General features: G+C 36.7%; 1 long non-coding RNA gene across 4 annotated transcripts; it reads left to right on the top strand.

Annotated features, from left to right (window-relative positions):
• Positions 1 to 280: 280 nt before the first annotated feature.
• On the top strand, positions 281 to 5,429 carry LOC110777221 (uncharacterized). 4 transcript variants are annotated; one of them, XR_008931018.1, is made up of 4 exons: positions 288 to 607; positions 3,769 to 3,861; positions 3,939 to 4,561; positions 5,173 to 5,429. It is a non-coding gene; the product is annotated as an uncharacterized lncRNA (long non-coding RNA). The 4 variants fall into 4 exon arrangements; XR_008931019.1 differs by having other exon boundaries at positions 5,165 to 5,429; XR_008931020.1 differs by having other exon boundaries at positions 281 to 607; positions 2,115 to 3,861; positions 3,939 to 5,429.
• Positions 5,430 to 13,678: the final 8,249 nt, after the last annotated feature.

The following is a 13,678-nucleotide window of genomic DNA, read 5'->3' as shown; positions in this document are numbered from 1 at the left end:
CTAAGAATAGCAAAGTATGACACTACCTCAAAATAGGCCAAAAGAATCAGTAATAAGAGACCTCTCTTGCAAAATAAGAGGTTTCTTAATAAAAAAAACCTTGTTATCTTAGAAAAGAGGTTTCTTTGATTGATTGGTAAAAAATGATCTCTTATTTTACTTTAAATATTGTATATCACATAAGAAACCACTTTTCCATTTAAGAGGTTTCTTCTTTTTAATTTAAAATAAATAGTTTTAAAATATATATAAGGAACCTCTTCTTTTAAGTGGTTTCTTCCTTCCTTCTATTTTTTCTAAATTACAAAAAAAAAAAAATTAAAAGGCAAATGTAAAGATATGCACTCGGTTTCTATAATTCCTCCCTTTTACTTTTTCTAAATTTAAAACAAATGAAAACCAAATTGTAGGACTTGCATTCCTGCTGCAGTTTGCCCAGATCGTGAATTTCTCCCTCAAAGAAAAGAAATCCTCACTTTAATTACCTCCTTCCATCTTCTTCGTACTCTCGTTGTTCTTCTCGCTCACCGCTTCTTCTGCCGCTTCTTTGCACTTAATGCACCACTGCCTACGCCGCCTCCATCAACCATCGTACCTCTGCAATTCGGTATTGCTCTTCTCTTCTATTCTCTTTAATGGGGTGAGAATGGTTTGACAAGCCCTAATACTTGTACTGTTTATCCAATTTGTTAGTTTTATTTTGTATAGTTGGTTGATTTTTATGTTTTGTGCTATACTCTCAATTGTAATTGATAATTTATTGAATTTTAGGTATGAAATTTGATTGATTATTTGGGTAGAGTGACGCCATAGTATAGCAGTAGAGCAGCGAATTCTGTCTTAAATCATCAACTATAGGGGTGATGTACTTGTTGGCTTGTTGCTAATAGTCTGATACACCTTTTTCATGAGAATATGGACTCAAGTATAAAATTTATTTACTTAGATGCCAAGGTCCTTAGTATCGTAGAGCTGCTGCATTCCTGAAAATTTTCTTGTTATAATGATTATGCACAAACAGTAACTCATAGGTCCATGTTTCAGGAGCTTTGCTAAATATGTAACTAATAGCTTACAGAGGTCGTTTAAGAAATTTTAACTTGTACCAGATATCTAACAAAGGAACAGTGTGTTGCTCGTACTTCCAATGTTCATTAACAATTGAGATAAAGTCTAGGTGGTCTGCAATAACATTGAGAAATTGGAAGAAATAAAATTTAACAGAATTAGTTACGAAGTATAATCTAACATGCAGTACAGAGACATGGATTACAAAAGTTGATCCCCTTTCTAATGTTGATTAACATGAACCGAGTACTGGAAAGTACAACTAAAACAACAGAATTACATTATTTGCCCTCTTTTTTTAATAGGGTAATGCAGTCGTGTAAGCATCATATTAATAAGGTTTAACCATATAGAAATTAAAGAAAACAAGCATATGTCAAGAAAAATAATGCAAACACATAGAATTATATACTAGTTATCTCGATCCACATTAAATTGCTGCTCGATTAAATTAACAAAATTATAGTTTGGCCAAGAAACAAGAACTGATATTGCTAAAACCATTCTAGCTCATAATATAGAATAACCCTTTTCTAAAACAATCTAAAAATAAGTTAAATTCTTCAACAAACTGAGTAGGATGCATATCTACTATTTTATCAATTATATTATATCTAAATGTAGTTTGCAATTAAGAGTACTAAAATGGGTGACCCTGGACCCCTACAAATCATGAAAAGATCAAACCATATATTTCTTAATCACATATCAATGACTAAAGTAAAGAAGTCTTACAAAGCATACTTTGCATCCTAACTAATACAAGGAACCAAAAACTGAAGTCAGTTGATTGGTGAGGCTTTCTCTTACCTAGAGATGCTAACTGGGGTGGAAGAATGATTGGAAGTTAAAGAAGAAGTGAAGGCCAGTTTTTGCAGAATGGGTGGGTTCCTGGGGATATTGCTTGTACTATTAATGCTGCTTGTACTATTAATGCTGCATATAAATGGCTCAGAAATGATCAGGTTAGGGTGCAATGGGATGTTTGGGTGATGTGTATTCTTCTGATTAGCTGCAGCTGCAATTGTGCTTTGTGATGACTGCAGGTGTTTGTTCTGTGGGAATAGACTGAGAGCAGTGAGAATATTTTGTTCAAGTGATCCTACAGCAGCATGTGTTGCACGAATTACACACATGCGCATTCGAACAACTGATGCTTGTTTCTGCTGCCCCTGCAAGCCTCACATGCACATACCAATTAAGCTTCTTGCAAGTCACAGTAGCTTGCACACACGTTGGCATGCCTCTGTCAGTCTTGCACACATACCACACACCCTCATTCACTCAAAAAATACACCATTATCATTACTAATGCAAGGGATTAAAGAGAGTCAATTAAGAAAACAAACTTTGGTAACTCATAGAAATATGAAAAAGGTCAAAGTCTTTTAAATGAAGATAGTCAATGCAGCCTAAGTTTTGCCATATGCCCACAAGTTGATTTTCTATCAAACACATGGAATAAATTTAAAGCTAAAGAAGAGAAAAAACTTTAGAGATGGTGCACAACTAAAAAGAAGCTGAACAAATTAAACAAACTTGAAAAACATCCTAAGAGACACTATAATCACTTGAATAATATAACTGAATGTGGGCATAACCAGCCTGAAAAAATGAACCTACTAGGATTAATGCTTTGTACTTAAACTAAAATCTAAACTCAAAGGTTCTACACATATTATGCATCCAACAACTGAACTAGTGTGTATAGTCTATAGCAATCTACACACTTATCCATAACAAGAATTTGAGAGAAGAGAAAACTGGAAGACTTTTAGGGGTTTTCAATCTGGCCTAGGTTTTGGAGAATTGGGTGCAATTAGGAGCATTTTTTTGATAAATTTGAGCATTAACGACGAATTTTCTTTTGAGAAAATACGGATCATTTTTTTTATTTTAAACTATTAGATGATTCGCGCTCTCTTTGAACAACTTTGTGTTTTAATGATAACTTTATTTGGTTGGTTGTTATTCATTTTTTGTTGTAAGTGTAATTTCTAGTAGTGTCTCTCAGCCATCTAGAACTGTTATATGTACTGTATATGGAAAGAAAGTACTAACAAGCATATTCAATGCCCTGGTCATGACTCGTGTATGTGCGTGTCCATGTTAAGGTGCTTTGTCCTCTCATTACAGTCAAGATTATGGGTAATATATATGTTGATTTGTTGTCACAAAATAGGGGAATAGGCTTAGGAATTGTGAATTTCAGATCTTCCAATTTCCAAATGCCATCAACCCAAACTAACTCACTCATTTGGGACATACTTCTGTATTTTGATTCTATGCTGGACTTTGATGACATATATACATAACTTAATGAAGAAATACAAATTCATCCTATAGATCTTCGAAACCTCAGGCAAAATGAGGTTTTGACATCTCTATCCAAAAAAGAAAAGATTATTAGGTAGCAAAAACATGAAGCTGCTTGTGCGCTGTGAAATCTTCTTGAAGCTTATGGCTATTAGCTATTTAGTGACTGGTCTGTTGTTGTTGGCTCTATGCTGATGTTGGTTTGATCTGATGGGTGTGGTAGGGTTGTTCTACTTTGCGCTGTGTTTTGTTGGCTGGGGTCCTAGGTTTATAGAGCTGCTCCTGCAGCAATAGCTCTTTTAGGTTTTCGTCAAGTACTACACTACTAAAATTGTTAGCTGTTGTGGTCCCATTTAATGCTTGATTATTACCATATTCCATAAGTTGCAGCGAGAACTCAAAGTAGAAGCAAATGAAAAAAGAGCACAAGCCTTCAAAACGAATGATTATATCGCTGCAATATACTAGTATTCAAAGGTAAATATATGCTGTAATAAATATAAGCTTGTTTTTCAATCTGAATACTGATGTTTTTTCATTCTTTAATCGGATAGGCTATTAAGACAAAGCCTACGGATGCTACAGTGTTCTCCAACAGGAGCCTCTGCTGGGCGCGCTTAAAATATGGCAATCTTGCACTCACAGATACAGATTACTGCATTAAACGGAGACCAGATTTGGTTAAGGGATATTACCAGTTCGGAATAGCTTGAAGGATGCTACATGTCCATATGTTTTTGTTTACCATTGATTTAATTCCCTTCTAGCTAGATAGTATCTGTCTTCTCATATTCTAGCTGTATAATTGTGAACGACCATAATTAACTGTCAGGTTCATGATGATAAAACTTGTGACTCCAAACTGGAACTCTAGAAGAATTAACTGTCAGATTCATGTTGATTAAACTTTTTTTTTTAACAAACTCATTGTTCACTTTGCTGATCTATTTCCTCTCGATACTTATTGAACATGTAACATTCACAAGCATTATGAAAATTCAGAGAGTCATAGATTAAGAAGGGACTGAATTACCATAATTATTATTGTTTCTTTTACAGCCAGTATTGGTTGATGGATGACAATTTTCTCAAGTGAAGGTGTATGTCTTTGTGACAAGAGTGGTGTTGGATGAAGATTAAGTGGATGTTTTTGAACGCTATAGAGTCGTGTTCAAAGGTTAGTTTCACAACACAACTTTAAAATGGTTTTTGGAACTAATAAGTTGCATGTTATAGAACTTACATTCCTTTTTCTTTTGATGGCGGAGGCTGCTCCTTTCATGCGCCTTTGGATATTCTCTAACTCACTAGTACTTTATTATCTTTAGGCTTGGTTAGTTCCATGTTCCCAGACAATCAATGCTAGTGCTGGGTTGCTAACCATTTGAACTGATATGAAAATTGAGGTCCCTAGCTCATGCCTTTTTTTTGGAAACTCTAGTTTTATAGTATTAATTTAACATGACGGGGGCAATAATTCTTCTGATGCCTGTTAGAACTTGTAGTAGATTAGAATTTAGAATTTGCGGTAGCAGATTAGAACATTAGAACATGCAGTAGCAGATTCGATTACTGAACATCAGAAGTGATTTGTGTATCTTTGTGGCGGCACCAGCTTTTGATTAGTGATTTTGTATTTTTCTGTGACTTGTCCTTCGTCGATTGCAATTTCTCTTGCACACAAATATTACACCAATGACATTGCTATTACCTCAACTATTATCAATATCTGTCCTAGAACTACACCAATGAACACTATACTAATGTGAATTTTCCGAAGTTTTGTAGTATTACAGTGGAGTACCTATTACTTATTCTCTAGCGAAGATTGACGAGTTACCTATATGTCCGAGTATAAAGAACTAGATGAAGAGTTTGAAAATGGTATGGATTATGAAGATGATGATATGGCGTAGGTGATTTATGACTTCATTCTAATTTTAGAATTTTGTATTTCTTTACGGAGAAGATTATAGGACCTTAAGACATTTACATTTTTTGTAATATGTTTTTGAGATTAATGAATTTTTTTGATTATTTTGATATTTTAAGTATGTTACACTTTTGTAAAATAATAATAGTAATATCAGGTGGCAAAAAAATGACTACAGGACTCGGGCCCGAAGTATAGGGTCGTAGGTAAGGTGCAATATAGCCAGCGCAAAAAAAAAAAAAAAAATTGTACGTACAATGCAATATATCTAGTGCAAAAAAATACCTATGAAACCTCTTTTCCGAAAAAATGGTTTTTTAGGTTAATTAATTATTTATGCCCAGCAAAATATAAGAGACCTTTTTTTTGGGAAGTTGGTTTCTTAAATAAAATTAAAGAAACCTCTTTTCGATTGGAGGTGGTCTTTTTGATTTTATAAAGAAACCACTTTTCTGGAATAAGTGGTTCCTTATATAGGGTAATTAAACAATAAATTTTATATATAAATAACCACCTTTCTAGGGCAGGTGGTTTCTTATTTTTAACAAAGAAACCACCTCAAAAATGTGATTTCTTAACCTAAGAGACCTGTGATTCTGAGACCACCTCCCATGAGGTCTCTTATGTGTTTTTTAGGTGGTTTCTTTCGGGTTTTTTGAGGTAGTGTGATAAACTAAACCTCTGCATCGAATGACATACACCACTCATATGCAGAAACGGAATCAAGTTTGAGTTCCATGAATGTTTTAAGTATTGGGTGAAAGGCCTATATCTCTAAAACATTAAATGCTTGATTTTGGGTTTGAGGCCCACAAATTGGTAAGCATTTGATTTAAACATTTATCATTTATGAAATTATATTTCATAGATCATTTAATCTTGGTTTAGTATTAAATGATGAAGTCCAAGTGATTCAAAACATTCAAATGAGATGTCAAGATGGATTCTTTGACAAAGAAACACCTATAAGTGAACTTGAATATTGAAATCACAAAAGGATCCCTAATCCAGGTCATTGAAAGGTTGGACGACCAATGGCTAATGAAGATTAGATTGCAAGTTGATTTATAGTTCAGTTTCTTGAACTAGATTGACTGGATGTCAGAAATCATTTGCATAGATACTTATTGGATCTTGTATCAGATTGACCATGAGAACACTTTAAGAGATTAAAGTCATGTCATAAGTAGTCTCATTAATGGTGATTGGAACCTATTCCTCAGAACCTGAGTAGTTATGGCTACTTGTTTGAGAATTAGTTCGCTTTGATGTTTGCTAAACGTCGCACCGTAAAAGGAGACTATAAAAGCAGTTATTAGGCGCACTATGAATCAACATAAGTTGTTCATAAGTTACAAGAAGGGATTGTCCTCCTATCTTTGATAGGATATGGTATTGTTGTTGTACAAGGCTTCTCGAAGAGTTAGATACTGTGAAAATGCATGGCCGTGCTCAGAATGGTTAAGGCTTAACCTTCTGTAAAAGTTTAACAGTTGAACTCTGTAAATCGAGAAACACTTCTGGACTTAATAAGGATGGCTTGGATCTTACCTTATGTCCAGTAAGTAACACCAAGAGACAAAGGAATCGGAATGCACACTTGTCTGAATGACAAGTGGGAGACTAAAGGAAATATGTCCTTCACCCAAGGTGCATTAGTCTAATACCAAGGTTCAGATTAATTACTAACAATTAATTCAGTGATATCAAGTGATCAGAATAGCTAGCTGGAGCAATGCTTCCGATCAGTGAGTTCTAATCTATATTAGGCTTACAGCTTACTCTTGATTGAACCTATAAGGTCACACCATTGGCATGTAACAGATCACCGGATAAAATGAATAGAAAATTCATTTAATAGCTTTTTGGGAAATTGGTTTGGAAAACATAATTATACGATTAAACATTGGATCGTGAAATCGTATATCGTATTGCATATATTCGTAAGCTAGGCGAGACGAATAATCGTATCGTACGACATTTGATCGTCAAGAACAAAACGACTAATAAAGTTATCAAAAGATAATTGTAACACCCTAATAATTCATTGCTTTTATAAAACCATTTTCCAACTTAAAATAAAGGAATTACTAAAGCATTACCGCCACCGTGATAACGGTTAAGGCTATTACCAGAATTACGCAGCGGAATTAAATGTCAACTAACTTTTAAAAACCATAATTAATGAAATATTGAGGTCTCCTACAATTTGGAACCATAATGACCCAAAAACCAAAGTATAAAAAGTTCAACAATTTCAAACGTAATTAAAGTATTAAATAAAATAGTTTCAAAGAACGAAATCATGCAACTCTCTAATCATCCCAAACCACATGATTTCGATCGTACTTGATCTACCAACCTGCTATATTATTCTACTCCCCAGCAATGCAAATGCAAATGATGGATCATCATAGGGTCATTAAGGCAAAGGCCATGACCAGAAACACACAAAGCACGTAGTCAGCAAAAGCTGAGTACTTACAAGCATAGAGTAAATGAAACTAAAACATGCATCACTCACTAAGTACTAATCGACATGCAAAAGCCATATAATAATTAACAAACAATCATGAGATACAAGACTCGACTCTTGACTCACAATTTAATTACAATAAGCTTCGAACGGGCCAAAAGAATATTCCATAAAGGAAAGGTGATGGGAGCCAACCATACACCAAAGAATAAATAAAAATCGGGCCATACCGAGTGTCGGGCCATACCGACGGAATTCCTGCGCATAATATAAATGAAACAACGTCTTGTATCATTAGTGAGCTTTCCGGCAAGACTCCCCCCATTGTTCATACTCAAGGTATATACGTTCCAAGAGTTTTGAAGCTTGTTCCGGTTGCACTTTACGTTTATTAATATTTTAATAAAGGTGAACTCAAGACTCGACAACATGCATACATACAATTAATAAACAACAACCAAAACAATCTTATTTTAATTGCTTTAGGACTTGTGATCAACCAAGCAGACACTTGTGATATTACTACCATGTTCCTCCTCACCAAAGTGAGACTCCCATCATGCACATTAACATGAGGGTTGTGCCCTTGCACGACAGATCCTAATTCATTTCATACAAAATATTCCCAACTGAACCCTACATGTGCGGTGGCTTACGTGAGCAAACCCTTCACATGTGGTAAAATAAGTAGTGCAACGAGGCACGAATAATTGGCTCAAAAGTATGCTAGACATCCCGTACAATAGCATAACAATAAATAACTCATCACTTGCATGTGAAACAACCATACATGCATAAATATTGAACAACATGATTGACAACGAAATCCATACTCACAATAGTCCCAACATGCTTATTCAATCAATAAACCGATAATTCCAATAATAATAATTCACATGATTGTCCACCAAATCAAATATGAATCCAGCAAGTTCACGTAATATGTTTCACATCAATAAATGGTCACGTAATGTCCCTTGACAAATAATGTGGTCGCCCTAGACTTGTACGTACCTGGAATACCTAAGTACGGGGGCCACTGTGCGAATCACAACTTACTAGAAATCAACTCCTATAAACACAATGGAGAAACTTAATTATTATCCATGTTTACTAAATTTCCAGCAACTTTGTTTAGTTTTAAAACACTTGAATTAATTAGAACTTAATCGTTCATTAATAAAATAATAGTCTCAATCAATCGTTTAAGACCCTAGCATGAAATTAATTTATTTTCATGCATAAAACCATTACAAATCGACGTTTTAAGTCTTTATAATATTCTGAAAAAATATAATTGATTATCATAATTAAATTCATCATCTAATTATGCTAATCAATCACCCATAAGGCTTAAATTAAAACTTTAAACATAGTTTGTAATCAAAACCATTAAAACTAATAAAAATTGAAGCTTTAATATATACTTCAAATCTGAAAATTACAATATTTCAATTCAAAACATCCTTCAATAATTCAAACATACAAATCCTCAAAATTCGGTGTTCATAACCGATCCCAGCATTTTAATTAAACAAAACCAAAAATATTAATATAATTTAAAATACGGAATTGAAATAGAATAGGCAAGGAAGAAGAGAATTATACCAATCCGGCCTATAGCACTAAACAACCACGAATTAATTGTGATTGGGCGAAAAGAGATTGGAAAACGAACGAACAACACACACACACACACGACCGTGTGTGTGCGCAGCAAGGGCGACGAGCAGCGACGGGCGCGAGCGGGGAGAGGGGCGCGCGCGCGCTGGGCGCGAAGGAGAGCGAGAGGGCGAGCGGGGGTGCAGCACCGTGCGCGAGGGCACGAGCGAGAGAGAGGGGCAGCAGGGGTGTGCACGAGCACACGAGCAAGGGGACAGCAAGGGTGTGCACGAGCACACGAGCAACAAAGGCACAGCAGCAGCGCAGGGCACGAGTGCTCGCTACGGCTGCGAGCGAGAAAGGAGAGGCGAGAGAGTGTGTGGGCGAGAGGCGGGCACGAGGCCGTGCGGGCGTGCGGGTGCAGCACAAGGGCACGAGGCCTTGAGGGCGTGCGGGTGCCGAGCAAAGAGAGAGGAGAGATGGAGTGAGGGGCAAGCAAAGCAAAAGAGGCTTTATGAAATTTTAGGGGTTCATTTAATGATGAGGAGTCCTATTTATAGGCTCCTTATTGTTAATGGGCTAGGCTTAGGAAATTAGAATTGGGCTTAGGGAAATAAATGATTGGGCTAGCTTAGGACTTGAATTAAATTCTTTTGATTGGGCTCGTTTAATAAAACGAATTGGACTTTTCATTTAAAACCCGAAGCTTTAAAAATCATTTGCAACTCATTTAATTTCCCGACTCAAGAATTAAATTCGTTTCGTAATTAATTAAAATAATAAATATTCTAATTAATTAAAATACATTAAATAAAATGCATTTAAATATTATTTAAATGTTAATAAATCGTAAAATGCTTTTATAAATATAATAAAATATACTTATAAATATTATAAAAATACGAGGTATTACAGTCTACCCTCCTTAAAAGAAGTTTCGTCCCGAAACTTGGGTTCGGAAATCAAAATTCAACTCAAAACTTGAGACTTTCTGAGACTTTCAATACGTTCATTTACAAAAAATTTAAGTTGCTGTACTCTTTACATGATTAAACAGGACAATAATAAGTGCCAATTCAATAGAAAGCACTAAATTGAGCATAAAATAGGGGAAAACAAGGTAAAAAGCGCGAAATTCTACCGCACTCTACCCCCCTTAAAAGACACGAGTTACGACCCCGTAACTCAACTAACCTCGGGAAAAAGCTCGGATATTCTTGATTAGACCACAACTCTTTGAAATTTTCACATCTTTAGTACGCGTACTACGCACTTTGCTATCAAGGATTTTGACAGGTCTTTCCTCAAAGGTTAGACTTTGGTCTAATTCTATGGTCTCCGTTTGCAACACATGCGATTTATACGGGATATATTTCCTTAACTGAGATATGTGGAACACATTATGCACTCTATGCAAGTCCATAGGCAAGGCTAGTCTATAAGCTACCTTTCCGATTCTTTCTAAGATCTCATATGGGCCTATGTACTTAGGGCTTAACTTCCCTTTCTTCCCAAATCTCATGACACCTTTCATTGGTGACACTTTGAGCAACACTTTATCACCTATGTTGAACTCTTCATCCCTTCGTTTCAAGTCTGCATAACTCTTTTGGCGATCCTGCGCCGCTTGAATCTTTGATTGGATGGTTCGGATTTGGTTCATGGTGTCCTCTATCATTTGAGGTCCCAACACTACGGTTTCACTAATATCATTCCAACAAAGTGGGCTTCTACACTTTCGTCCATACAAAGCCTCAAATGGTGCCATTCCAATGCTAGCATGATAGCTATTGTTATAGGAAAACTCAATCAGATCTAGGCTATCTTCCCAACTTCCTTGGAAATCAATAACGCATGCCCGAAGCATGTCCTCCAGGGTTTGGATAGTCCTTTCACTTTGTCCATCCGTGGCTGGGTGGAAGGCTGTACTCATTTTCAATGTCGTACCAAAACTCTTCTGCACACTTTTCCAGAAATTCAAAAGAAACCTTGAATCCCTATCTGATACGATGTCCTTAGGAACTCCATGTAACGTCACAACATTCTTAATGTAGGCTTTAGCAAGTTGTTCCATTTTCCAGGTTTCCTTCATTGGTATAAACACTGCTGACTTGGTCAACCTATCTACCACAACCCAAATTGTATCATTCCCAGTCTTTGACTTAGGTAAACAAGTGACAAAGTCCATAGAAATACAGTCCCATTTCCAGCTTGGAATCTCTAAAGGTTGGACCTTTCCTTGAGGTCTCCTATGCTCAATTTTAACCTTCTGACAAGTCAGACATCTAGCCACAAATTCAGCCACTTCGTTCTTCATCCTTGGCCACCAATAGACCTTTTTCAAGTCCTTATACAACTTGTCACCAACTGGGTGCACAGAATATGGCGTATTATGCCCTTCTTTCATCAATCTCTCTTTCAGTTCTCCACACTTTTGAGGCACGCACCACCTGCCTTTGTACCTCAAACTTCCATCACCATGGATTCGGAATTCTAACTAGGACCTTGCGAAATCTTTTCCTTGATTCGCTCCAACTTTACATCACCAGCTTGATTCTCTCTAATCTCATCAAATATTGACGGCTTGATGGTTAAGGCATTCATCATTTCCTCAAGGCTTTCACCACTCACTATTTCAAGGTTCAAACGCTGTATGTCCTTACACAGCTCGTTAGCAACTACTAACACATTAACACTATGACTTGATTTCCTACTCAAGGCATCCGCAACTACATTGGCTTTTCCTTCATGGTACTGGATATCCAAATCATAGTCCTTAATTAACTCCAACCACCTTCGTCGGCGCATATTCAAATCCTTCTGTGTGAAGATGTATTTTAAACTTTTGTGATCCGTAAATATCCTACACTTCACACCATACAGATAGTGTCTCCATATTTTCAATGCAAATACTATAGCCGCTAGCTCTAAATCATGGGTAGGGTAATTGGATTCATATGGCTTCAATTGCCTTGACGCATACGCAATAACCTTCCCGTTGTGCATCAACACACACCCTAAACCATTCTTAGAGGCATCACTATACACATCGTATGCACCACTCTCATCTGGCAAGGTTAACACTGGAGCGGTTGTCAATCGCGTCTTCAAGGCTTGGAACGCTTCCTCACACTGGCCACTCCATTCAAACTTTGCTTCCTTCTTCATCAAGGTAGTCATGGGCTTGGCTATCCTAGAGAAGTCTTGCACAAAGCGCCTATAGTAGCCAGCTAATCCCAGAAAACTACGGATGTCAGTCACACTCTTGGGTGTAGGCCATTCACTAACAGCTTTAATCTTAGCAGGGTCAACTGCCACTCCTTCTTTAGATACAAAGTGTCCCAAAAATGCAACTCTTTCCAACCAAAACTCACACTTTGAGAACTTGGCATACAACTGGTTATCTCTCAAGGTACTCAACACAGATCTCAAGTGTTTCGCGTGATCCTCTTCACTCTTCGAATACACTAGGATGTCATCTATGAAAACCACTACAAACTTGTCCAAATAGGCATGGAATACACGGTTCATTAAGTCCATAAATATTGCAGGGGCATTGGTCAACCCAAAAGGCATAACAGTGAACTCATAATGTCCGTATCTAGTCCTGAATGCAGTCTTTGGTATGTCATGGTCAGCGATTCTCAATTGATGATAACCCGAACGCAAATCGATCTTTGAAAAGATTCCTGCTCCTTTTAGTTGGTCAAATAGGTCTTCTATCCTAGGTAATGGATATTTATTCTTGATTGTGACCTTATTGAGCTCCCTGTAGTCTATACAGAGCCTCATACTTCCATCCTTTTTCTTCACAAACAACACTGGTGCTCCCCAAGGCGATGCACTTGGCCTAATATAACCTTTCTCCAATAGATCCTCTAGTTGGCTTTTTAATTCATTCATTTCTGCTGGAGCCATTCGATAAGGTGCTTTTGAAATAGGGGCGGTTCCAGGCACTAAATCTATGGTAAAGTCAATAGGTAGATTGGGAGGCATCCCCGGGATCTCTTCTGGAAATACATCAAGGAATTCATTGACTACTGCAATATCCTCAGGCTGATCCTTGATCACATGCTCTAGATTTCTCACATTGCACAAGAAGGCTGGGTTCCCTTTACTGACTAGCTTCACGAGTTCCATTGCTGTGACGATTCCTATGTTCTTAGGTTTACCAAAACGACGATATGACACTACTTTGCCTAGGCTAGACCTCAAGTGAACCTTCTGCTTCTCACAATCTATTTTAGCTTTGAACTTGGCCAACCAATCCATCCCTAGAATTA

Source organism: Spinacia oleracea, chromosome 3 (assembly GCF_020520425.1).
Source record: "Spinacia oleracea cultivar Varoflay chromosome 3, BTI_SOV_V1, whole genome shotgun sequence".
Taxonomy (NCBI): Eukaryota; Viridiplantae; Streptophyta; class Magnoliopsida; order Caryophyllales; family Amaranthaceae; genus Spinacia; species Spinacia oleracea.
This window is presented reverse-complemented; position numbering and strand designations above follow the sequence as displayed.